The following is a 25,690-nucleotide window of genomic DNA, read 5'->3' on the forward strand; positions in this document are numbered from 1 at the left end:
TGAATATAGTGCCGTTATTGAGTTACTGGCCGACGCGATCAATCTCAGTATTCGTACATTGGTTGTGAACCTAGATTCTCAGCTTGTCGTCCACCAGCTCAATGGGCGATATTCCGTCAGAGACCATCGGATTTTAAGGTTGTATTTACGTGTTAAATTGTTAGAAAGGAATTTTGATTTCATTACATATCAACATATTCCATGAAGATTAAACACGTTAACTGATGCATTGGCAAACCATGTATTAGACAAAAATTTGCATAACATGTAATCAAAACAGCGTATAAGAAGCATGTAAAACACAATAATAAACCATCGGAATATATATATATATATATATATATATATATATATATATATATATCGTGTGGCGCATCGAGGCGCTCAAAAAATTAAGTTTACATGTCCAAATAGAGTCTGTGTTCTCCATACATCCGAGACACATGTCTCTCAAAAATCATCAGAAGGAAATAAAACCTAGGCGTCTACTACGGTGGGTTATGCTCCCTATAGCACACCACCACTTGTGCCACCCGCCTCAATAGGCAGTGCACCCTGGGTACCACTCCTACTGTGTTAATCTAGAATGATATGGGGAACTCCTCAATCCCCATGTAATCTGGGATCCCTGCTATCAGGCCCTCAAGGTTTCGGGCCACTGTCTCCACCGTATCATTAGCTGGGGGAGCCCAGGCTAGTGCTATGATGCCTTGTGCATCCCTCCGCACCTCTGGAGCCAGCCCGACGGGTCTCACTTGTCCTACATCTGCAATACCATAGAGTTCATCATTAGGACATATAGAGTTCATCATTAGGACATATACATGAAAAAATCTGAAAAAAATCATAAAAAATAAAATGTAAAAAATAATGTGATCAAGTGTCTTACCTCCATCATCCCACTGCTCTCTAGTAGGTAGCTGCATGTCAAGATCTCTGCGGAAGTCCATTCCAGCATATGGCCAATCCTCAATGAAGATCGTCTGGTGCTCCAACCACTCTCGAAATAGTGTCCCCCACAACATTGGTCGTCCGCCATGTTAGCTCCCAGGTTGTTCCCTTTGACTCCCAAGGGAATACGGCCGGGGTAACCACTAACCAATCTTTGGATTACAGTTTCTAGCCAAACTGTAATCAGAGAGGGCTCTCTCTTTATGATTTGTCTCTGTTTTGATAGTATTTTAAGCTAGCTATAATGTTCAGGGTTTTGTTTTATGTTTTGGTTGAGGGATGTCTTCTGCATCTAAGGTGTAAGTTTTCAGGCGGTATTAGTCCATTGGGCAGTGGAGTCTGTGGCTACAGGTTGTCTGAAATATTGAGTTGAGTTGCTGAAACTACAGGGCCATTTAAATATCTCATGGAACAAATCTGAAATTGTGATTATGAGGTGTGTTCAGCCAGTGAAAGGCAATTAAGAATTTTCCACTAAGCTGGGTGTGAGAAAGAAATGTGTTGCACAGGAGAAAACTTGAATTCCTGAGACAACAATCACTGTGAAAGCATATAGTTTGAAAGTGCAGCAATTGAGAATTACACTTTATGACTATAACTGAAGAAAACACTTATAATAGCATAGATTGAGTCCAGGGTAATCTGTGATTAAATCCTAGAACTATTCTTTTTCCTTGCCATTAACTGTAAAAAACAGAATATGAATGAGCTATGAGAAGATGACAAAACACATAACGAAGAGTTTAAACAGGACTTATTGTGCCATGAAACACGCAGGAATCCTGTAACATTCAGCAAAACACCACAACGACTCAGATAACGCAGAGCTTTGGAAATTCCATCAGCTTTTGTATTAATAGTCTGGAAATTTACAGCATAAGAAACTCTTGAAGAGAGATCAACAACAACCCCTGCAAGATTATGCGAGGGGGGAATATATACAATTGGTCATACAAAATATCTGGAGCCTTGAGTCATTCTAGAAATGAATACGTTCACCCACTTTTCAAGATAGTAGATAAGAAAGTTATTACATCATTGAATACAAAATAAGTGCTCTTTATGTATGTCAGAACATATTTTGACCTTTGGAGGCCACTGAGTCGGTCTGAACATTCTGCTTTAACTCTGGAAAAATGTGCCTTTATGGCTGTCGTGCTGTAGTTTTTTGGTCCTGTCATCTATAGCTGTCAATCTTGATTTATTGGCCGATTAGTTCTGCTGAGTTGGCCCAGCCTTTTCCTTTTCATGCATGCTGGTGTTATCAAATTTTCCTGTGCATGATCACCTATGAATTTAAATGAAAATTTGATTTACAGGCTCTGGTTTATAATATCAACTGTATCATTTTGGTCCAGTATTCCTGTGTGGGCAATTGATGTCTCAGAATTGCCTCTAATGTCTCATCTGCCTCTGTGTATTTGTAGAAGTTGGGATGCACTTCAAACAGATGTTTGATCTCATCCATGATAAAAAATAAGTTTTCTACCCTGTTGTAGAGACTTTGTCCTGTAGCTGGCCCTGTTTCCTCTGAGGTGCTGGGCCTTTCAGTGATCTGATTTGTGGCGAATGTGTTGACCCTCTTGGCATACTGCTCATGTGTAAGTAGCCTTCCTGCGCTGTTCAGTAAGCCAGGGAGACCTCTGTTTTGCAATGCCACAAATTTGTCCATGAATCTATTGACCTCTGTCTGCATGTCCTGGGTCCTTCTTTCTAATGTCTGCACCAGGCTTCTTAGTGTTAGGACCCTCTTTATTAACAAAATAGTCTCAGTCCTGTTGGAGATTCCCATAGTTGCTAATTGAGCACTTGTTCTATTATTAAGCACATTCATCATCCTATTGGCAACTTCAGGCATATTGCCTAGAGAGGCCCTTGATCTCTGGATTTCCCTCTGTGCTTTTGCAATGAGCTCCAACTGCTCATGAATTGTCTCAATATATTGCCATTGATCAGTGATGGGTTGGCCAACATTGGCCCATAGCACTGTCTTGAGCTCAGCCACTACTTTATTCAGTGTGAGCTCCTTCTCCAGCTCCTTTATCCTGTCTTTGAGGGCTTTTATTTCCCTGCCCTTTTCTGCCACAGTCTGCTTGGATTTATCATATCTTTCATTTACCTTGGCTAAATTCTCCCTGGCCTCACTTAATTCTGTCATTTGGGCTTCCAGGGCCTGAATCTCATTTCTCAGCTTTTGCATATCCAGGCTTGGGGCCTGCTCTGTTGTTGGTGGTGGTGCTGAGGTAGAAGGTGCTGCCTGTTCTGTTTGTTGAGTGAGGGGAGCAGTAGTTGGAGGAGCTTCCTCAAGGTTAATTATTTCTGGAGGAGGCTGAGATGTTTGACCTCCTTCCTTTTGCTGTAATGCTGCTTGTAATGCTGCCTGTGCAGCCTCTGATTCTCCCAACTTTTCTTGAGTCTGGATCAGCTGTTTGTATAAAGACACCAGCAAAGCTGCAGCATCTTGATCATGTCTCAGCTGGGCAACTTCTTCCGTTTGAGGGTGAATAGTTGCTGGGATTTTGATCTTTTTCCTCAATGCTGCCATGTCTGCATCCCTCAATTTCAATAATGCTTGTATGCCCTTGATGTCCTTGGGGTCATGCCCAATCTCTATGATTATATCTTCTAAGGCCCTGATCCTATTGTCCTTTGCTTGAGAGGATGCTCTCTCCAACTCAAGTTGGGCAGCTGTATTATTTAGGCTATTTTCTAGCCTGTAGTTATCCAATGTCTTATCTGCCAAGGAGGCATACACCATCTCACCCGTTTGCTTATGCAATTCGATTTTGTCCATTGGGTGGATGTCCTTGGCAAGGACCTCAAGGTTGGTCCTTATGTAATCTGAAGGGGACTGTGGTTGCAATGCAGTTGGCATGAAGTGACTCAGGATCATTTTGCCTTCATTAACATCATATGCAGACATTAGTCTTTACTGGTTAGTGGGAGCCATTTTCAACAAATGATTATATAGCTGTATTTTTATTGGCTCATTCCTCCTCTTTATGTCAATGAACTGTTGTTTGATGCTCAGTTCACCTTCTCTCTGCTGGCTTGAGGAGCTGACTTCTCCTCCCACTATCCTCTCTTGTTCCTGCTGGAAGGAACTTGCTGAGGCCTCCATACTTGGTGGGCCCATGCCCAAAGATTGCCCCATAGGCATTTCCTCTTCTGAAAGGGGATTCATTCTGTGTCTTTTCTCCCCTTGAGTTGTTGTTGTTGTGAGGGGAGTCTCTCTGTCCCTCTTTCTACTTATATCCTCCTTTTGTGGGGTTTGGAGGATTGAGGCTTCAGCTGTTGTTTCCTGCCTAGGAGGCACAATTTGTGGTGGCTGCTGCTTAGTAAAAATTGGGGCCTCGGCTGCCTTTTCTTGCTGTAGTGGCTGCTCTTTCTCTTGCTGCCCCTCTTGTGGTTGTTGTACCTGTTGTTGTTTCTGCTGTACTTCCTCATGAGGTGGCTGTTCTAGTTCCATTTCCTTTTCCTTGCCTTTGGTAGAGGTTTGCTCAGTAGCTTTGGCTGCTTGCTGATTTGCTGTGGAGGAAGATGCAGCTGCTCCCACTTGAGTGCTTGGAAGAGTAAACACCTGTGAACAAAGCTCTAGGTCAGCCACCTTTTTTAGATTTCTTAGTGCTCTTTGATTTATCTCTTCTTGTGTGATAGGCTCCTCTAAGGTTCCTCTCCTCCACTTTGTTTGATTTGCATACTTTTCTATATGAGGAACCCTTACGTGGTCATAACTGGCCAACCTATATTTGACCCTTCTTAAAGTTATGAAGTGATTGGGGTCATAAGGTTTCCAAAGGAAACTGGTTTGCAAGCCCAGGGATTCTAACATTCTATCCGCCTCTTGCCAACCTTCCTCCCTTTTATTGTAGATAAAGTGGCCTAATTGGTTCCTGACCTTGAGTTGTGCTTTCTTGCCTTTGCCTGAAAAGTGTAGCACATCAGCATTCCCAAATTGCCTGAAGTATTCCAGGGCAAACAATCTCATGGGCACATATTTGGGCAATCTGTATGGGGGAAACTCACACCCATATATCCTTATAACTGTGTGGTTCTGGTAGAAGTACCAGTCCCCAATGCTGTAAGATTTAGACAACTGAAGTACCTTTTGCATCTCATCAGTTAGTCTTGGAGGAGGTGAGCTCATCATCAGAGACATGGCTTGGTGGATGAAGAGATCTATGAACTCATAGTAAGTATATGGAGAGTCAGATTTGTAGTGGAAGACAGAGGACCAATAGACCCCTGACCTTGGATTGCCTTGGGCATCCACTCTTTTCACAGCAAAATAAAACTTTTCATGTTGATAATATAGGATTAGGTGGTAGATGTAAGAGGTGTATCTGAACACCCTTTCTCTTGCCAAGTTCATCAACTACTCATGTATCTTATCAGAGATGTAGGTGGCATAGTCATAGCAGATTGGAGACTTTCCAGGAGCGAACATGAGCATGATCATTAGCACAGCTTCATCAACAAATTCAATTGAATTATAGCCCAAAATGGGACTAATCATGTCTGCAAGATATCTGCCCAATTGGTTGAGGTATACTTGGTTAATAGGAGGATAATTCACAGAGTCAGAGCCAATGTACAGCTGATTGAGTTTGGTGACCTGAGCATCTGTCAATCTAGCTCCTTGATTTATCAAATCTATTAGTGATAAAGGAACTAATTTCTTCTCAGTCTTGAAGTTCAGCATCTCTTTGATAGCTTCAGGGGTGATATAGAAAACAACTGAGCCTGAAGGGTCAAGCACAGCCCTCTGAGTAGGGTCATAGCATTCGGCACATAGGTGGATTAAATCAGGAAACTGGTTGACCTGAGGGAGCTTGAAGATAGGGAGAAAAGAGTCCCATATGCCCAATACATCTGTTCCACTCTCATGTTTAGCCTTCAATTCATTTAGTAGGTGGATGTGGAACTTGGTCTTCATCAGCATTTCCTCTGATATTTGATAATCCAGGTCTGCTAGAGGTTGCCATTCCAATTCTCTCTGAGGGGCATTTAGAGGGGCAACATTCAAGGCTACAGGTGCTACTGGAGGATCCATGGTCACTTTTAGGATTTCTGTTGTTTATAAACTGGTGTTACTGCAGAGCAACACCAGAGAGTTTTTCTTTAAAAAGAAAGGTGAATTACTGATGAACAGAGAATAAATGGTTAATTACAGCAATTGAAATACTGCTCGAAGTATGGATAAGACAAATTCCTGGCTTTAAACTCTTTTTCACAGCCAATTGGTGCAGTTTAGGCTACCAGTCCACGATTGCACGAACAGAATGTAAGTTTTATGTAAACTCTGGTAATATAAAGCTCAGCTGGTGAATTTCGACCTTACAGTGCAAATGGGGACTAGGCACAGGGGATTCGCCGGTGAATTATGTGTTTTTTCACTGTTTTAAGCTATTTTTGGCGATTCACAGACAAAACGAGGCGCAGGAGGGATTTACAGGGATAAATACCTGGTAACTGTTAACAATGGTCATGAGTGCAGGTGGAAATGGCGCGCTAGCGGTCTCCAGATCGAATTCAGCAGGTTGGCGTGAGTTTGGACGTGAAAAACATGCAAAGAAAACGACAGCCGTTTTTGCAAAAAGTGCAAAAAACGCGAAATTTTGGCCAAAATATGGATTTTTTGGAACATTGGCGCTTTTTTTGGATGACGTCAGCATGACGTCATCAGGTGGGGTCAAGGTCGGATGATGTCAACATGACGTCATCGGGTGACATGGCGACATAAGAGAGATCCACGGGGATGGTGAGGTGGCAGACAGGTGGAGCAAAGGCGGATGGGGGCGATGACGCTGGCGGTGACGCTGGCAGGCGGGTTCACCGAAACCGGAAGTGGTTAGCGGTTTCATATCGCACCGCCTTCCATACGGAAGCAGAATTGTCAGAGGGGCCTCCGATACAATGTGGGGGTGACGCGTCGCAGAGGCCTGACGTCACCCTCTGACAAATTTCGGACGATATCTTTCGGACGTCGGGGCCGGTCCGAAATGCACGAGGGCCGTCGGATGAAAAGGACCCGATCCGACGGTCGACGGATCGTTGAGGTGGCCGGACGATACGGATGGGGGGCGGGATTAAAATAATATATATTTTGAGATTTACGCCCGGCGGGAACCTTAGGAATTTGGCGGTTTACATGGTTTTTTCAATGTTTTTTTATAAAAATGCGGATAGCGCTAAGACTTTGGATAAAATGGAAAAAGTGGGTTTTTATATGTATTTTGCAAATGAAGTGGGTTAGGGGTAAAGAGGGGTTTATCGCAAGGTTTCTTAGCAAATGAAGGGTTTAATGGGTTAAATGACTTCTGAAGGGGAAAGAGGGGTAAGGCTTAGGGCTCTTAAACTGACCAGATGTCAATTTAATCCCTGATAGTGAACATAGGGCTATAATGCCAAGGGGAGGGATATTTATACAATGCTTGGGGTTTATACACCATAGTGTTATAATAGTAGGGAAAGGGTAACATAGGGGATTTAGATAATAGAAGTTAGGGGTTAATATGGATGGAAAAGGTGAATGAGGAGTGAAATTACTAAGTTTATGTGAAGATAACTTAGCTTAGGGAGTAGATCAAAATAAAAAGATTTTTAGACAAGAAATGTGGCTTTCAAAGGAATAAGAACCAGCATAAAACCTCAAATTCTTTCATGAACACAACTGATGAAGGGATGTTAGTAATGAAGGTGAAAAGGGGGAAAAGGAAGTTAGTCATGCTTCTTTGTTTTGCTGTAACATGATGGAGAAGAAGACCTTCTCAATCCATTGATATTCCTTTGTGAATAGGTTAGCATACATTGAATTGTAAGGAATGACATTTCTGCAACCCCATCTGCCTACCCATCTACTTGCCTAGCATTTTTTGTTTCTTCATGGAGGGTGCACTTAGACTTGCAGACCCTTATGTGCCTTTTCTTTTCTTTGGCTTTTTCCTTTTGATTTTCTATCTGGAACTACCCTTATTGCTTCCAAGGTCCCAGATTAAGCAGTTGGGAACCTTACTTCTCTACCTAAGCTACTGGTCTGCTAAGATTAAACAGTTTGGACAGACTTCTTTCTCTATTCTACAACAGAAAAATTGAAACATGGCATGATCCAGATTAGGCTTTTGGACCATCCATCAAAACTTAATCAACATGAAGCTATATACACACCTTGTCTCCTTTTGGAAATATGGGATCTTTGTATCACCAAAGCAGAGCATATTTGGAACTTTCTTTGCCAATCATGAAATATGAAACCTATTGGTATAGGTAGCTAACAGTGGCTCCACATGGGGATGGCTTTTCCATTTGAAAAGCCAAGAACAACAGGTCAGAATGCCTTAGCCCTTGACTGCTTTTACCAAAACTTGAAGTGTGCTGCTTTGTATTTCAAAACTAGAGGCTATTACCTCTGTGGAATTTCTGGGATGTAAAGCCCCTTTTCTGCTTATTTGTAGTGACTTCTCAAACTGAACTATTTACCTGCTAAAAGAGAATATATACAGCTGATTATGTACAGGGGAAACTTATGCTGCACTCATGGATAGTAGTCAAAATAGTGCTTCAACATCCTGCCATTCACAGGACCTTCATCCAAATTAGTTTCATTAAGAGTTTTAAGGAAATAAGTATTGTTTCCTTGTACTGCTTGAACAACAAATGGTCCTATCCAAAGGGAATCAAATTTTCCATGTTTTCCCTTATCTTCTCTTCTTGAGTCCCACTTGAGGACTTTGTCTCCAACATTAAAATCTTCTACCTTGGTCCTTCTGTCAAAGGCTTTCTTTAACTTTTCTTGTAAAACTTGAACTCTGCTGTAAACTTGGTCTCTAGTTCGCTGCAAACATATTATTTGATTTATCCTTCTTTGCATATCATTTGGCTCAGCTTGATTCTCTTGAAGTAATTTCATGACAGGGATTCCCAGTGATGAAGGAAATTTGGCTTCTAATCCATAAACTAACTCATATGGGCTGATCCCAATTGATCTTTTGGTTGTTAGTCTATCTGCCCATAAGGCATTCACAAGCTTCTTATGCCAATTCTTCTTATTTTCTTCCAATACCTTCTTTATGATGTTCACAAGGCTTTTGTTTGATGATTCAGCAAGGCCATTTCCTTGGGGATAATATGCAGTAGAATGGCCCAAGGTAATGTGAAATTTATGGCAGAAATTCACCATCTTCTTAGATCTGAAGGCAGCAACATTGTCTGTTATTATTTTATCAGGAAAACCAAATCTAGAAAGAATATTAGTCTCAAGGAACTGAATGATAGTGGAATCATTTGCTTGTCTGCATGGAACAGCTTCAATCCATTTAGTAAAGTAGTCTGTAGCTGTTAGAATCCATCTATGTTGGCCTGAAGATGAAGGGTGAATTTCCCCAATGAAATCCAAGCCCCATTGTTGAAAAGGTCTCTCTGTTGCAATAGGCCTCAAAGGAAGTGGCAATAACTTTCTCTTTCCCTCAAACACTTGACATTTATGACAAGAGGTGGTGAATTTCTTGACATCAGAGAAAACAGTGGGCCAATAATAACCAGCCCTCAAAATCTTATCCACAGTGGACTTCCAATACAAGTGTCCACCACAGTCACCTGCATGAAATTCTTTGGTGATATTATTAGCTTCATTTTCAATCAGGCAGTTTAACAGTATACCTTCATGGTTTTTCCAAAGCAAATTGCCTTCCATGACACAAAATCTTGAAGCTTTCATTTTTAGGAACCTACACTTAGTTCTGGACAATCCTGGTGGAGCACACAGGTTTTGTAACACATAACATATATCAGAGTACCAAGGGGATTGTTCAAAGGCTACATTGATCTTTGGAGTCGCCAGCTCCGGTTCATTGTCCAGCTGGTTTATGTCTAGGGCTTGGAAGTTTGCTTCTGTCATTAGTTTGGCCAAACCTTCCCTTTTATTAATTTTGTAGGTTTTATTTCAATATCAAATTCGAGGATGTTGGCAATCCATTTTCCTCTTCTACCTTCTAAGTTTTCTTGAGTGAGAATGTCTTTAACAATGGGACTTGACACATAAGCTATAACATGGGAGTAAAGGATGTAAATCCTAAAGTCTTTAATGGCCTTGACCAAAGCATAAGCTTGTTTCTCCATGATCTGATATTTCAGAGGTGCATCTCTAAGAGCTCTGCTAAAGAAAGCAATGGGTTTCTCATTTCCTTGGTCATCTTTCTGTAATAAAACAGCAGCAATGGTATGCTGGGAGGCAAAAGAGAAAATGATGAATTCTCTGTCAAATTGAGGATTTGTTAAGACTGGGGTTTGGGTAAGGGCTAATTTTATACCTTCAAAGGCTTGATTTGCTTCAACTGTCCATTTCACTTTTGAGTCCTTCTTTAGCATGTTATTCAGTAATCTAATCAATTCTGCTAAGTTTGGAATAAACCTTCTCAAGAAGTTGATCTTACCCAAGAAGGCTTGCAATTCTTTGATGTTTCTTGGGTGGGGCATTTGTAAAATAGCTTGTATCATGTCCGGGTCAATTCTTATGCCATCCTTTGAAATAATATGCCCTAACAACTTACCTTCTTCCAAACCAAATAGAGATTTCTTGGGATTCAAGGAAATTCCATATTTCCTACATGTTAGGAAGATCTGTCTCAAATGCTTCAGATGTTCTTGGTTTGATTTTGAGAAAGGTGTGAGGTCATCTAAATAAATGACAAGAAAGTCATGAATCTCCTTGGCAAAAGCAATATCCATTGCTCTTTGAAATGTTGCCCCTGCATTTTTCAATCCAAAAGGCATTTTTACATATTTGAAAGTTCCCCATGGGGTTGTGAATGCAGTTTTGTCTTGATCATCAGGGTGCACTAGGATTTGATTAAAACCTGAGAATCCATCCAGTAATGAGATCCTTGATGCTCCTACCACTCTTTGGAGAATGTGATCCATCTTAGGTAGGGGATAGTTGTCTTTGAGGGATACTTGGTTTAGGTTTCTAAAATCAACACAAAGTCTTATTTCACCAGTTTTCTTTCTTGTGGGAACTAAATTTGAGATCCAATCAGAAAACCGGATTGGTGCTATGATACCAGCTTTAAACATTTTTTGTACCTCTTGCTCCATTGCTGGGAGAAGCACTGGATTGATTCTCCTCAATTTTTGCTTAAAGGGTTTTTGATTTGGCTTGAGAGGGATAGTGTGTTGAATCACAAAGGTGTCATAGGATTTTAAGTCCTCATAACTCCATGCAAAAACATCTTGAAACTCTTTGAAGAGGTCAATGTATTTGGGCTTTTGATCAGGGGGTAGGGAAGCAGATAACTTTATTATCTGGGCTTTTCAATGGTTCCAATGTTGCATTCTTCAATGGCAGAGTTAAGGGGCTGCATTTTTGGTTTTCTTGGGACATCATTTGAATCAAAGATATCCTCTAGTGGAGTTAGGCCTGTTGGAAGAAAATTGTCTTTCAATTGTATTACTTCAGCCTCAACATCAACCACTTCTTCACAACTGATTTGTTGAATTTTTTGTATATTGTCTTTGTTGAAAATTGTTGGATGTAGGATTTGGTGAGCTGTCTTGGGTGATAGTGGCTTGTTATTCTGTTCACTCTGTATTTGTGATTGACTTGCTCTTTCAAGTATTTGTGATTGACTTGCTCCCTCAATGTCAATATTTAGTCCTGCAAATTCTTGTTGTAGGGTCAGGAGATTATTTATTTGTGCATCATCTTCAAGTACTTTCCAGTCTTTGACATTGTTTGGGACAAAAGGTCTGTGTTTTACCTCAGCTGTAAAGCAATGGTGGGGCTCAAAACGTAACTTGCAGGTGCTTGCAAATGTGGCCAAGCTATGAGCATGTAGGTTATGGGTCCTGGGAATCTTGGTAATTTGAAATTCAGTGAAGGACTGTAGTAGTTCAGCAGCAGCAGATCTGTAAGATCTCAGTCTTTTATCATTAGTAACAAAATTTCCCTTTACTTGTTGGATAATCAAGTCTGAATCTCCCATAATTGAAACTTTTATGGCTTGTAAGGATTTTACTAGCTTAAGGCCTAGCAAGAGAGCTTCATATTCTGCCATGTTATTAGTGCATCTGAAATTTAGCCTATAGGCTCGACCTTCTGCATGATTGTTCTGCTTGTTATGTATCCAAACCCCAGCTCCTGCCCGTAATTTGTTAACTGACCCATCAAAATCTAGAAACCATAGGTTCTCTTTTTCTAGGGGAGATTTAATAACTTCTCTGTGATCTGGGATAGTGAGTTGAAGTTCTGGTTTTTCACTTATTTTGTCTTTTAGGACAGTCTCATTACTTGTTTGGATCAGCTCTATTTCTAGAGCAGCAGCTTGTTCATTAATGTCCTGGTCTTGTTTATGTGTCTTGGTTTCTTCATCATTTGTAAGACCTGAATTATCATTGAAGAGAATATATGAATCTATATCGGAATGGACAGCATATATGGGAAAGTTTTGAGGTTTTTCTTCACTGCTGACCATGTATTTCATAAGTGACTCTCTATATAACCTTTTGGGTTGACCAAAGACTGAGATGGTTGCATATGACATGTCTAGTTGTAGGGAACCTTGGAGTTTAGCCCCCCATAACCTTGATAACAGCATCCCATATTTGGGTGGGATATCAGCAACTACAACGTCCATTAGAATTGTTTTATTTGGGTACTGAACTAGGGACACACATAGATCTTTTATCAGACCTAAACACTTAACTTGGCTGGAGTCAAATGAGAATAAGTCCTTGTATGGTCTTGTAATATCTAGATTCAATCTTTCCATGACTGATTTAGGCATCAAGTTGTGAGAGGCACCTGAGTCAAACATTGCGTTGTGTAGTATCTTGTCATGAACATGCAGGCTGACATAGAAAGGTAAGATACCTGTGACTGCTGTCTTTCCATCAACTTCTGGACCGAACAGTAATTCTGGGGTGTCATCCAACACATTGACATTATCTTTATTGCGAGTAATTTGAAGGGACTTCTTGATTTGTTGTCTATAAATGTCATGCTTAGCTAGTTCTGAAAGAGGAATAGCTACCTTCAATTTTCCAATTTCAGCTTCTAAGTCAAAGGGTTTTTCAAATTGGATTTTGGGGTTGTGGATGAGAATATTTTCCTTGTTCACTAAGTCTTCTTCTTGATTCTTATCTCGGTCTTGCGGCTTGTCCTTCTTACTCATCTCTTGAGGAGTGTTACTTGGATTGGGCTGCAAGGGTGATGAATCTACTGGTTGCTGTTTTGGGGGAGAAGTTTCAGCTATTTCCTCAACTGTTACCTCATCTGTAATTGGACAAGTTTTGTCACTTGGTTCTGTGATAATAGCTTTCTTAGGCTGTGTAGTGTCCTTTGTCTTGTCAGGCTGTGTCACATTTATAGTTCTGCTTCTTAGCTTATATTGTTTATGAACTTCATAAACAATTGTGTCATATCCTTGTTTAAAGTCAAATGACTCACCTGACCTGGTTTGGAATTGCTGAATGTCATCATCTTTATGATCCTCTTTACTCAAGAAAACTTGTTGCTCATCATTCAGACCCATTAGGTTAATGTGGGTGTCATCTTTTTTCTCATTTGAAGTGGATGCCTCAGTATAGTTTTCCTGGAAAGGAGGCCTTATGTCTGGATCAGAACCAGTTTTGCCAGTGTTTGGGTTTTGATTTCTCCTAAAATTTGGATTTCTGATAGGGTTATTTTGTGGTGCTTCCCATGATGACTTTCTCTCCACTGATTCTACTCTATCACCCAATCTCTTCATACCAGTGAGTATTGCATCCAGTTTTTGATCAAAGGCTGAGGGTTCTTCTTTGAAGGTGGTTCTCTTTTCCAACCTTGCCCTGTTTCTTTTGGCAATCAGGTTAGCCTCTACTGTGACAACAACCTTTTGGGCTTCTTCAAGGGTTTCGGGCACCCTTTCTTTTAATTGATATGCCATATCAGGGTCAAAACCATCCGGAAATTTGTACAAGGCTAAATCAGGGGGAGGTCTTAAATTCTGTGGTATTGCATTATATACATTATTAAATCTTGCACAATACTCCAACACGGTCTCTTGAGGACCTCGTTTGATTGTGTCATATTCACCAAGTATGTGCAGGGGATCTTTCTTCTTCTCCCATCTATTAGTAAAGGCTTGATAAAGGTCATCAGGAGTTGTGATGGTATTTGCAGCCAGTGATCTAAACCAAGTTCTTACATCCCCTGTGAGGCTCTGAACAAAGATTCTCATTCTCACACTGTCATCATCTATTTCATAGTTCTCAAAGTGGTCTTGCATCCTTCTGGCATGCTGAATTGCTGTGAAAGGGCCAGTGGAGTCAAAATATGAGATCTTGGATTGATAGTCCTGAGGTAGAGCTGGAGCATTGGCAGGTAACTGCAGGGGTGCATATCTATTAGCCATATTTGCAGGATTTATAGGGTTGACAGGGATAACTGGGCTAGCATGAATTACTGGTACAACAGGGGTAGTGGGAAAGGTGGAAACTAGAGTGCTAGTCAAGGGAATATGTGCAGTGGATGGAGGTGTGAAAGGAGGGCTTTGAGATGTGGATGGTGAACTGGGGGAATCAAGGGTAGACCGAAATAGAACCTTGATTGGCGTTGGAACAAGGTTTGGATGGGTTGTCTCAGGACTTGAATCAGCAAGAGTTTCCTGTCCCTGCTGCTTCCTAATGATCTTAGGGATTGTATTAGGATTTTCAAAAACAGCTGGTGGATTTGGGTCAGGATTTGACCTTGTATATCGTGGATTCTTCTTGGGAGCCAGCTTCTGAATTTCTTTTTGGTATTTTTAGGATATTTTAGAACTGTTTTAAGGGACTGCTCAAGCTTTTAGCACCACAGTCTATGGACAGACTACAGTTGAAAAATAATATGCTCGTCCCCAGCGGAGTCGCCAATTATGTTAGCTCCCAGGTTGTTCCCTTTGACTCCCAAGGGAATACGGCCAGGGTAACCACTAACCAATCTTTGGATTACAGTTTCTAGCCAAACTGTAATCAGAGAGGGCTCTCTCTTTATGATTTGTCTAAAATGTCCAGTGACCCAACTGTAGTGCACCTTTAAAATAATTGTGGAATGCTCGCTTGAAGGAACACAGATGTATCCTAGGTGGCATAAAAATGCATCCTAGAGATGAAAAATTGGAACTTTCTTACCTTCCAGGAGTGTCTGGTATGTGCTTCCAAATTTTGGATCGCTCTTGTAAAGATGTGGCCACCCTAAAGTCTCATGCCCACAAAAGTAGAGCACAGTGATTAGTGCCATGACTAGTGGTTGGTTGAGGCAGTTTGCAACATTATTGGTGCTACCCTTCTTGTACTTAATGTTCAAATGGAATTGTTGCAGGTATGTGGGCCATTTTTTATGGTGATCGTTCTGCAACTTCCCTTGTGTCTGTATGAACTATAGGGGTTGGTGGTATGTGTGGATGACCATTTCCTTTCGTAGAATGTAATTCTTCCATTAACGATAGGCCTACACAATGGAACACACTTCTTTATCATAGGTGGGATATTTTCAGACTGTGTCTGAAAGTGTCTCATTATGGTAAGCCACTAGATGCCCCTGATGAGTAAGAATTCCACCAATAACATAGTTGTAGGCATCTATCTCAATCTCAAATGGTTGAAGCAGGTCTGGTAATGTGAGAATTGGTGCATAGCAAAGGCAATGTTTCAACGCAGAAAATGCCTTCTGTTGGGTTTCAGATGAAAATAATTGTTCTTTTGCTCTTCCCTTGGTGACTCAAATTAAAGGTCAAGTGATAACCCCAACACAAACCTGTGGTAGAAAATGACAAGACCCAGAAAGCTACAGAGCTCTGTTAGAGTGGTTGGGGATGGCCAATCCCGAATGACTTGTATCTTGGTTGGGTCCATGTGTACACCTTGCTCATCAATGATGTACCCCAGATATTGAACATGGGTCAAGACAAAAGTGAATTTATCCAAATTGGCACACAACTTGTGTTGTTGCTCTTCCAACATCTGACTAAAAATCGTGATGTCTTCTTGATACACCACCATGAATTCATTAGTGAAAGGTTACAATAGTCCATCAATCTCATGAAGGTTGCAGGGGCATTCAGAAACCCAAAAGGCATGAGAAACCATTCGAAATGGCCCTCCTTGGATTTTAAGGTAGTCTTCCATACATCAGAGGGTTCGATAAGAACCTGGTGATAATTGGACTTCAAACCGATCTTGCTGAAATATTTGGCCCCCTTGAGCTGATCCAAAAGGTCATCAATCCATGGGAATGCATACCTATTATGTACCATGATCTTCTTAAGCTCTTGATAGTCAATATAGAGTCTTCATGTCCCATACTTCTTCTATACCAATACAATCGGGATCCCATAGGGTGATGAGCTTGGCCCGGTGTGCCCTTTCTACACCAACTCCTTAATTTACCTCTTGTATCTTATTGTTCTCTAGAATAGGGCATCGATAGATCGTTCCATTGGGTAGTGGCGTGCCTGAGGTCATATCAATGGAGTGCTTGACCTGACAGTACAAAGGCACCCCCGTAGGTGAGGAGAAAATGTCGCTGTACTCCTCCATGACCTTTTCCATCTGTTGTTGTTGTGTAGAGGAGCCCTCTCTGGAAGTCGTTTCCACAATCTTCTTATTACCCTAAGGTTGAATCATAAAGAAAGAAAAAAATCTTGTTCAATGGAATGATCTTAATGCATTTCTTTATAGTGATCAAAGAGATGGCAGTAGATGAGGCTACCTCCAATATCTTTTACAATGTATTTCCCAAAATAATAATCACAGAGCAAGGAATAGACTCATATACAACATGCCTCTTCCACAAGTATGGTTTTCCTAATAATACATCACAAAATTCAAGAGGGGAACTTCACATAGTACCCCATCTATGAAGGGCTTGATGTTGTAGGGAAAGCGGCACTACTCTCTGAAGTGGAGATCTCATCCTTTATGAAGCAACCTGATGGTGTATGGTTGCAGATGTGTTGTAGTCAGTAGGTCCAACCCTTCACCCACATATGTGAGTGGAAGAGGTGTTCCTCCTCCTCTAGATCTTCAGGCTCATTCTTCTGGATCTTGGTGGTGGACTTGGTGGCACTGGGCTCTGCATCAATGATATATTTCCCTTTGTCATTCCCCTTGTTGCATTCTAACTCAGATTCGGAACATGTGTTTGATTCGGAAGCCTTTGGCGTGGCCACTAGTGACTGCTTGGCCTGACACTCACTCGTGTTGTGAGTGGATCTCTTATGGAACTCACACCATTTTCCATTTCCTTCTTTGTCTTTATGGTGTTGTTCTTTGCCATATATTTTGGAGGGGCCTTTCCCTTGCCTCAGATTCACAGATCCAAAGTATCACTTCTTTTGTTTAAACTTTCGCTCAATCTTGACAGCGTATCGGTATTTTGTGCCGAGTGAGGAGATGTCCAGGAACTCCATCTCATCTTGGATGTGCCTATGTAGGCAGCCACAATACTTGAGTACCAAATGTCTCTCAGAATCCTTGATACCCAACTTCATGCGAAGGGTATGAAAAACATTGGTAAACTCTAGAATGTCTCGGTCCCTTCCCTGCCGCAGCATGGTCCACTTTATGTATTTATCCTCATAGCTCCTGATAGGGTAGTACTGCTCCTTAATGGTGTCCCAAAATGAATTCCAAGTGGGTGCGGCTAAAAATAGTGAGGGTGTACTTTGTTCCTTCTTCTCATAGAAGGTTTCCCACAAGTCCTTGACATGGGGGGGCTTTGAGAAGTACAAAAGTAATATTTTCTCAACTGGTAAAATCATGACAGGAAAATATCCTTCTAGAAAATTTAACCATTTATCTATGACATTCACATTTATCTAACCTTCAAATATGGGGATGCAAAATTTAACATGTACCTTAAATGGTGTGGTGCCTCCAGAGTAGCTATTGGAAGGAGATGTGTGGCCTTTGGGTACCCATTGAAGGATATGGACAAAGTTTTCCATCATCACATTCCCGTGTTGCTCAAGGGCTACTTCAAGCAATATTTTGAAAGGATCTCATACCCCCTCGTCGTTCTTCTCTTCCGCAATGGGAGGCCATCAAGATTTGTGAGGTTGGTCTTGGAAAGGTTTGTCCTATTCCAACCCTAACTCCTTATATCCCAACCTCGTTGGGGACATGCCAAGAAAAAAAAAAAAAAGAGCAGACCACTCTGATACCACTGAACTAAACTTAAACAAGAATGAAGCAGATTACAAATATAACCATAAAGACAAAGATGCAGTAGAAATAACACTTCATTTCATTAACCTCAAATATTGAAATATGCTTACAAACAAAAATGAAATAAAACTAGCTAGGGCGATGGTAGCTTATCTCTAGGGAGAGATGTGGCAGCTACATGCCTCTGAACTGTGTTACAATGAAGCTCGAAGGCCTATTTATTATTGAGAAATAATGGAAAACCCTAAAAATCCAAAAACCTAACCTTAGGAGATGAAGCGCCAAAACTATGGGCCCTGTTTGGGTAAATTGGTACATCAACTTCCCAGGGTCATATCTTTGGATCTTTGTTTGACACACAATATTTTTGAAGAATCTATGGCAATTAGTTGTAGAATGATTCTTCATGACTAGATAATTATTTGTGAAGTCTTTTTACAATTTTTCTTTATTAGCTTAATCTTCTTCTTTTCTTATTAATCCATGTGTGTGTTATTCATCAAACTGATATCAAAACATAAAACAAGAACACAAGATGTTGGCCCTCTGCCGGGACAAAAATCTCTCTTCTCTTGAGAGGAAAACCCTTGGGTAAGTTTTCTCTTATTGAAGCTTCTTTCTTAATCAATGCCAAACCCTAGACCCTTGACTGGAAGATCCTCCAAGCACAAGTCAAGTCCTTCCTTTTCTCTGCACTATGTTTCCTCAACTCTTTTTCCACCTCCTTCCAGCACTTCATCCTTCTTCTAGCACTTTATTCTTCCTTCCACTGTTAGTAGATATTCTAGAAGAGATACTTCTACTTAGTGATATCCTTCACCTAAGGATACACATTTCTTCTCTTGATCATCCAAGTTCCTTCTAGATGTATAGTGGTAGGCTTAGTGTGACAGCACTACAGCCCTAATTCTCACACGTGTGAGAGGTACCCCAGAGAATTAGGTTCCTTTTCCTTCGCTAGAGATATAGGCTTCTTCGCTTGACTTGGGAGGCCTTATAGGCCTAGTTTCAAACCCAAACAACACTAGTTTATGGATTATTTGTCCCTGTTTTCATACCCGCAGACTTGGCCACCCTTTCTTCACATGTGTGAATGGCTCTAGCCCTAGAAATAGTCCTCTTCACTTTGGATTTTCTCCTCCTTCTTTCGTTGTATTAGGAGACCTCTTCTTCGTCCTTCGTTACCATTTCTCTAGCCTCTTTTCTTCGCAAATTTCAGAGATTCTCAGTTGACGTTGTAATGGAGTGCATAACCTCTATATATAGAGGATTTTCCCTCCTTTTAGGCCAACTAGAAGGCTGACTTATTATGCTTACTTCAGATGGCTTCTTTGGTGGTGTCACATAATTGGAGGACACTTTTTGATGGTGCCTTTTCCTTGGAGGAGACTTGACTTTTCTTGGAGGAGTATTTCTTGACTTCTATGTAAACATATACATGATGCAACAAGTCTTCAACATTTGCTTTTGAATATTTGACTCAACTATATCACTTTAACTTGTGTTAGACCTATTTCAATGAGCAAGAAACTCATTGACATATATTATAAAAATAATATTTCTTTTCTTGAATAAATACAAATATCAAATGTACATTTATGAAGACCGAACCTAATTACACTTCCTTCAAGACTCCCTCTTAACTAGGGAGGTATTCATACAACATTATAAGGTGATTGGCTATTATCAATCTTGAAGAATTCACATAAGAGAAACTGAATTTGAAATCCTTGTGTTATAGCATCATAATAATCAACATTGTTTCTACATCAAGGCCTTGACTGACAGCTCTGTTGTCACTCACTGCATTGTGGGTTTCAGTTGGTCAAGGTTGCCCAAGAAGTAGTGAAGATGAAGCCATCTTCTAAGACATAGGAGCACTTAAAGCCAGATCAGAACCTCTCCATTGCATAGTGCCCAAAATGAGTTTTCCAACGGTATATACAAGTCCCAAAATGGACCTCTGGATCAGAAGATACTGCCTGTTGAACATCAGGATTTATTTTTCCTTGAAGTGAGGGAAAAGAGTTTATTAGAGGGCCTCGGGCATAGCAAGTCAAGCATATTGGGCATCCCGCAGTCCCGTAGCCCCACAGTTCCCCATGACCCTCATAGTACCTGATGGTCCATCCTTAAGGTATTGCAGGGGGGAAACACACCGATAGTGTTAAAGTGTCGGGGAGGGCAGAGGCCAATTTACATTGAAAATCACTAAAAAACCAAGGGCAGGTGGACCCCCTTTTTCTCTCCTCTAAGGGCCACATGGCATAATACCCACAATCCTGCACCCTGTAGTCCTGTAGTCCCGCAATTTCACAGTAAAACCCGCATATCGGCTATCAGCGAGTCAGGGTGAAGCTGTTTATCACATATCGGAGGTCGGGGCCCTTGGTCATAGTGAATCTTGCGGCCTTGTTAAAGCCCCGCATCCCATAGTCCCGTGTGGCCCTCGCAATACCTAATGATCCATCCTTAAAGAATTGCGATGGGGGGAATCGCTAATATAATGTGAAATCATCGGGGAGGGCTGAAAAATTTTAACTAAGGAATTCCATAAAAAAAGAAGGCCAGGTTGCCCCCTTCTCTCTCCTCTACATGGTGGAATACTGTAAATATCGCATCTCGCAGTCTCGCAATATCAGCATTTAGCAGAACAAAGGAGCTTCCACTTTAAAAGCATTGCGAATTGTCGATTTTGTGATCCAGCGTTAAAGTGTCAGGGGAGGCTGAAAAATATTAACGAAGGAAATGCATGAAAAACAAAGGCTGGGCAGACCCTTTCTCTCTCCTCCACGTGGCAGTACAGAAGGTGACGCGACAAGTACGAAGGACATGTGTCACTCAGATTTGTTATTTTCAAGGGTCCTACGAGGGCATTTCCAGGTGACACATGTCACCATTCGCAGGGTGAAACATGGTAGTGATGACATCACCCCCCACAAATCTGCGATTAACGATTGCACAGGTTAAAGCGCTCCTACACCAAAGTCTCTAGGCTTGCGATTGCGATATGCAAGGAATCATCCCGGGTGCGATATTTCGTTTGACATATCTCATGAGGACTTCGTGTCCAGACTGTCGGCCTGTGATGTAAAAAGATATAAGGTCCCTCCCTCTCCCGTTTTTTTATTACAATATAGTTGGTGAGCCCAATCCCTTATATCGGCGATTGCAGGTATCACTAGGTGTTATCAAAGGAAGGTGAGGGATATCGCGAGGATGTGGGATTTTGTGTTATTAAGGAAAAAGTCCCCCAAACACAAGCCTAAAGGTCTTAGTGCCCAAAGGCTAAGCCCCCAGTTGCAGCCCCTGGTCATATGAAGAAAAAAACAATATAAGGGGCTAAACTAAAGAGGGGCTAAGGAACATTTAAACTCGTCGTTATGTAGTGTGTGCAAGAGTAAAAGTCTCGCTGCCTCATAACCCTGATAACATGGTACAAGGTTCTTAAGGCGGATGGGTCGATAGTTGTGGCATTAAAGTGAGTATGACGTAAAGTGTTGAAGACAGTATGGGGGGATCAGTAAGATTTCATGGCTCATCATGGAGCCTCACTCCTCTACACAACGAAAGACCATCAAAACAGGCACTTACAGTCTACCCACCCCATACTCCACAGAACAAGGCATTCGAGCAGTGAAGGCATAAGCGACAGGAGTTACCTAGGCAACACAGGAGGCCATACCGTGAGCAAACTACAACTTGAGGTAGAGGCAATCACAGGATGGGCACATGGATCTTCATTTACGTTTCTATTCAACTGTTTATTTTTTTTTTGTCCTGTAAGGTGCTTGCTTTCAAAGAGGCCATTAATTCTACAATTTTTTGGGCCACAAAGCCATTCCAAGCCAAGATATCTAGTCAACTTGACAGCTAGACAGGGATAGAAAGATTTTGTAATGAATGTCCATGCTCCCCTCTCCATATAAATAGGGGAAAGCAAGATTTAACAAAGGTTAAAAAATTCTAGAGAAACACTACATGTTATTTTCAGACTATATGGCTTTACAATACATATTTTCCAGAATATGAAGAGAAATGGTGGCGATTCTCCCTCCAATTATTATAGTATTTTATCCCTCTGTTAAAACCCATTTTGTTCATGTTTCTTCTCTAAATTCATGTAATTACTTTTGTTAGAAATATTTCAAGACTTCCTCATAGATTTGTTGCTATCAATATGTTAGGAATGTGCCTGTAAGTTCCTCATAGATTCATTTGTATTGACATTGTTAATGCTAATGCCTACATGGATTATTGAAATTATATCTTTAACAGTTTCTCTTCATGAATCATAGCACACATCCTCTCTTCTAGTTCCCATTATACCTACTTCTGACTCATATAAGTATAGGAATTCTTAAAGTTGGAAGGTCTATGTGTATGCATAGAATTCTTGATGCTATAAGCTCCATATGATGAGTTACTTCTCCTCCTCATCCTCTATTGTTTACTCTGCAAAATTCTATTAAGTTGTACTAAGTACCTGGACTACTCAGCCTCCATTGTTTTATACATATTTTTGAGATTTGTATACAGGAAGTACTACCAAGAAATCCATGTTTTACTCCTTTAGAGGAAGGAACCAACCCATTATATATATATATATATATATATATATATATATATATATATATATATATATATATATATAGATATACATATACATATACATATACATATATATATATACATATATATATATATACATATATATATACATCTATATATATATATGTATATACATATATATATATATATATATATATATATATATATATATATATATATATATATATATATATATATATATATATATATATATATATATATATATATATATATATATATATATAATATCTATATATATAGATAGATAGATAGATAGATAGATAGATAAACTATATGTGATGTCCCCTTTACTAGAAAATCATATGAGATACACAAAATCTAGATGTGCCCAGGCATTTGTCTTGTAAAAAATCTAAAGTTGTCTCTGGGAGTGACAATAAGCTCTATATTTCAATAGATCAGAGCACAATGTTGGCGATACCAATGACTTATAGACACCTTAGTCATTGTATCTCAAGGTACGTACCCACCTAGTTATTCACTGAGTATGACCTTCTAGGAATATTCTTTTCTTGGGTTTCCAGCCCTCAAAGAATATTGGTCTTCTTGCCTACTCTTGTCTTGGATTCCCTACACATCCTCAAAGAGTATCGAATTCCAAATTATTACCCAATCCTACCATTATTTCTTCCCAAGTGAAGACAAGAATGTTGTGTATATCTTGTGTCTACATTTCCATTCATGGCCTTCATCTAGACTTACAGTTGTTAGTCCCAGTCTAGTGCATGACACATGAAATGGAAAAACACAATTGTCACTCCTTTGTAATCAAGGGTGAGCCAAAAATACCTCTTGATCAGGGACTCTTTCATTCATCAACAACTTCTTCTTCATGGGTCCTTTAGCTGCATGATCTCCTTCCTTTCTTTGATGTCATGAAGTCTTTGTTCGAGCTTCTTCTAGGTAGGGCACCATCCATTAATCATTTTCCTTCTTGGTTTTTCATGTCATTGCTTCCTTCATGGAAAGTCGATTTAGTTTTCTTATCATCTAGCTACTCCTTTGTCATCTTTCCATGCTTAAGAATAATCTTCTCATGGATGCTTCGTTGTACTTTCTTGTTTACATGCTTCAACCTAGTAGATGATCATGACTTCATCTTGATATTGCTTCAACATTAAATGGCACTTTTTCTAGATGGCTTCTTCATCGTGACATCTTCGTAGAGTAGAATTAGTTATATTCATCTTTCATATCTCCAAGGCCTTCATAGCTGTCAAGGGTCCTTCCTTCCTCTGTTAGAGTTGTCCTTCCTTCTTTCTGGAGATATCTTCAATGGTTCTTTGTCAGATAGTGATTCTTTGTGATCATGGTGTTCTTCACATGCTTGATCTCTTTCTTAATTTCCTTCTTCTTGGATAGATTGGTCAACCACCTTATGCTCCTTGTGAGAGTACTTCTTCATTGCTTGCTTCCTAGACTAGTCAACATTTCTTATTGCTTCATAGTTAGCAATATTATACTCCTTATGTGAGTATTTCATTTTGTTGACCATGATTGAATTGTAGTACATGCCTTCGAGCATGTCATTGGTGAAAGAGATTCTTTCCTACTTGATCATGTTATAGAACTATTCCCATGACTCAATAATATACAAATGATAATATGACTAAACTTTGATATATACATACCTCATCTTGATTCTCCTTTGATCATCTTAGCTTCATTTGGTTGTCCTTGCTGTGGCCCTTCTTGGTTCATCTTAGCTGGCTTGCATATCGTCTTTCTCTTCAATCCCATGAATGGGATTCCCAATGAGACATCTGCTTTGGTTCATGACCCTTCTTTAGAAGATTCCATCATAGGATCTTAAATACTCTTGCCTTGCAAATGTTTCTTTTCCTTTGATGATGAAGGTCTTCTAAGATTCTTGTACTAGGTATGATCCTTCTACATTAATATATTGAGCTATATCTACCATTGTCCTATATTCTATAAGATATTTCTAGCCATGCATTTTGTTTTCATTATAAATTCTACTTATACATGAGTATATAGAACTCTATGTACTTAATGTTGCTATAATCTAGAAGATGTTTCTAGCTATGAAATTTTATTCTATTCCTACATGCTCCTATCCTACTCAAAACTTTGAAAGAATACTTTAAGTGAAGAAGTAGAATTAGTCATAGTAGAGATCCAGAGGATCTTTCTTCTTTTGCTTCTTGTCTTCTTCTTTCATTTCTTGAGTCACATGAGCTTCTTCCCTTTTTCTTTTGTTTTTGTTGTCCTTATTTAGTTTAGTACAATTCCTCTTGTAGTATCCATATTCTTGACATCCATAGCATTGGATTTTGGACATATCTTTGTTCTTTGTTTTTCGTGGACCAAATTTGCCAAATTTTCCCTTTCTCTTAGCCATGGTAGCAAATGCTTTCTGCTTTGATCCCACATCTTCCTTGGCTTTGAGTTTGGTTTCCTATGTTTTGCATAGAGATGGAGTTTCACTTAGTGTGGTAGCTTCCTTCTTGGCATATATGCTTGATGTGAAGTTGCCCCTCAAGTAGAGCATCAAGTACTACCATTGCGATTTCTCTATCAGACATGACTTCCCAAAGCTCTTGAAGTTGATCCCTCATCTCAGAGATCTTCATGAAGTAGGGAGTTATTCCTTCCTTTGATATATTCATCTTGTACAATTCATTTCTTAGAGATATCACTTCTCCGGTTGTGGATCATAAATTTCTTTTGATGTCTCAAATTTGGAGACATAAGGAATGAGAGAGTCCTTGATAGACTCTATTAGAATCCTTTGAGCTCTTGTCTCATACTTATTGTACTTGGCTAAGGCTTGGGTTTGTTCCTTAGTAGGGATAGTGACATTCCCTTTGACAAGTTCCAGAATTTCATTCTCCTTGAGAAGTAAATCAGTCCTCTTCTTGCACACAAGAAAGTTAAATGTACCTAACAATTTGTTGCTTTCCTT

This window comes from Pinus tabuliformis, chromosome X (genome assembly GCF_031772625.1).
Source record: "Pinus tabuliformis cultivar Carrire ecotype Pingquan chromosome X, CPIR1, whole genome shotgun sequence".
In the NCBI taxonomy this organism is placed as follows: domain Eukaryota; kingdom Viridiplantae; phylum Streptophyta; class Pinopsida; order Pinales; family Pinaceae; genus Pinus; species Pinus tabuliformis.